At 42.1% G+C, this 2,554-nt stretch overlaps 1 protein-coding gene across 1 annotated transcript in view; it reads left to right on the top strand.

The window, feature by feature from the left end:
- The first annotated feature begins 771 nt into the window (after window positions 1-771).
- LOC116101333 (interferon-induced very large GTPase 1-like) overlaps window positions 772-2,554 on the top strand; it is a 46,751-nt gene continuing 44,968 nt past the window's right edge. Inside the window, exon 1 of the mRNA XM_031384920.1 lies at window positions 772-861. The gene's annotated coding sequence lies outside the window, so the exon portion shown is untranslated. The remainder of the gene's footprint in view (window positions 862-2,554) is intronic.

The following is a 2,554-nucleotide window of genomic DNA, read 5'->3' as shown; positions in this document are numbered from 1 at the left end:
GGCATTTGTGCTAAGCAACAGATACAAAGGAGAGCTTGTCCTGGAGCTATTCCAAGAGGCAGCAAACAATTTTTAAAGGATGTGCAAATTACTCAAAAGGGCAAATAACCCTGTCCTGTATCAAGAGAGCCAAAAAGAGGAACTCTTTAATGATTTTAAATTATCCTGCCCAAACTGCTCATACTTTCATTGATTTCCCCAATGTACCATTTCTCTTGCATTAGTATAGCGAATTAGTATAAATATTCAAAATCCTTGACAGCTCCTTGTCAATTTTCTTCTCATCTGTTACATTCTCTTCTGTGATGAGCAATTTTGTAATTCAGACAATTAAATCCAACCAATTAAACACAGAGATTGGATTTATCCTAGGAGTTTAGAACCATCCTATAAGTGTTCTCCAAACTACTATTTTGGGACCTCCCAAGCCTGAACAAGCTAAACAGACCTTGAACGTTTGCCACAATAGGCTTTATTGCCTTGGCTGCAGCTCTGAGTTTTGACTTACTGGAAAGAGCGAGCCGGCAAGAAATGGAAATGTATTGGATTGGCTGATGTGCTGTTGCTATCCTGCACTACTATTCTGGGGATGATTTTGGCAGTTTTTCCTTTATAAATGCTGTGCTGATTATTAAACTTCGAGCCTTGACCAGAACACAATCTTAGCTCTATGTTCCTCTTGCCTTGCCGTTTTCATTTCCAGCCTTCCTTTCAGATGATCCCTGTTCGACCGTAAACCACTAGACGACTACAGGTGGTGCCTAAAGAGGAACCCTAAAAAGTAGGATCTGCTGAGAAACGCAGCTTTGTTTGGAGCGCTCCACAGAACCAAGCGAAAGCAAAACACAATTCTGAGTACAGGTAACAACTATATGACTTATTACCTCTTCCTTATCATCTGGCTAATAGCAAATCTTATTTTCTGGGTCACCATATTTTCCTGCTGTTGTAGGGACTGTAGTCTGGGAAATAATTAGGCTGAGAGTATGCTTACCCAAAGCCACCTCACCTAGGGCAGTCACAGCAAAACAGGACAGGGAAATACAAAAAATGCTTTTGCTCACAGCCTAAAAGGGCTGATTCAGGCAAGAGGAGCAGGTTGTTTGTTGTTTTTATTTAAAAAAAAACATATATTGGAAAAATTCTTAACTCAAGTAGATTCATGTTGCCTTGCTTTGTGGAGCAAGGAACGGTAAATATACTTACTAACTTGGGGAGGGGGGAATAGAATACCATTAATAGATCATTACAGTGTTCACGGGCCTGAAGAGGTTCTGGTAGACACTTTTTCTTTGTGGGCTTTAATCGGGGACTTTTTAGAACCTCACCATGAGTCTCAAGAAATGAAAGAATTAGGCAAGCTGAGAAGGAATCGAGGAAGTCAGAAAAGCAGGGCACTTGAGAGCAACTATCAGTAGCTTCCACTGTGCCTCCTCTCTCTTCTCTGGCAGAATTCCCAAAAGAAGAGAATGAAGAGTTAGACCTTGGACATGAGAGAGAGAATATGTTTCAGAAAAGTAGTTGCCCCCCTGTCCAGGACACTTTATCAAAAGAGAAGGAAAATGAACATAAGCTATATCAGAGCTCTCCTGGGGACAGGAGGAAATTGGGAGGCAACCTGCTTCCTCTCTGTCTCCTACTGGAGAAATCCTTAGTTCTGGTTCTAGGTCTCTTGGGTCCCTTTGGGACATGAAGTCCTCTTCCTCTCTCTCTGTCTGTTTGTCCTTGGTGTGCCAATCTGTCCATGTCTGTCAGATTGTGTCTTGTGGTTTCATTTCATTGCTTGATTGTTGTTCTGTGTTTCATGTTGAAAAGAAAAAAATGGTTAAAACTTTATCTGTTGTCTGTCCACCCCTTGATTTAGTTTTAACTTGTTCAGAAAAGAAAAAAAGAAAAGTAGTCTCATTTTGCACAACAAAAACTCATAAGATACCCTGAACCTGTAGCTGGGAGTCAAGCACAGTTAGAGAATTCCTGCTAGGGGCTGATTGTCTGCACAAGCCATTCTAAAGGGGCCAGCAGCTTCTTGGCGTCTATGGTAAGGGAACTGATGGCTCTTTTTCCTAGAAAAATCTGTTACTGTGTTTATTGGGTTCAACAGGTAACAAGGTGATCTTCTCTTGAAATTATAGATAGAAAAAGTAAAAGAAGTTTGTGTGTAGCCACTTCATTTTTGTTTCTGACTTTTTTTCATAGTCATATTAGATTTTAATTCAGTTAATTACAATAGAGTGTTTTCAAGATTACTCAAGAGTCCCACAACACCCAGAGGAAGCTCCAGTCCCAGGCGCTCTGACACACCCAGGATCGAGGTGAGCAGGAACCAACATCTGTCCCAACACTGGGAGTAACTGGGACCAGCTTGACCAGGTACACAGGAACTCCGCCAGCCCAGTGGTTTGGAGACTCCTTCTGGTCTGTCTGGGTTAGTGTTCTGAGCAGACCTTGGGCACAAGCTTTGCAGCCAGTCCCATAACACACAGAGGAAGCCACACTTCCAGGTGATCTAACAAGCCCAGGATCCCAGGATCCCAGGATCCCAGAATCACAGAAT

The sequence above is a fragment of the Mastomys coucha genome, unplaced genomic scaffold (assembly GCF_008632895.1).
Source record: "Mastomys coucha isolate ucsf_1 unplaced genomic scaffold, UCSF_Mcou_1 pScaffold21, whole genome shotgun sequence".
In the NCBI taxonomy this organism is placed as follows: Eukaryota; Metazoa; Chordata; class Mammalia; order Rodentia; family Muridae; genus Mastomys; species Mastomys coucha.
Note: the sequence above shows the minus strand (reverse complement) of the source record. Positions and strands in the feature narration are given on the sequence as shown.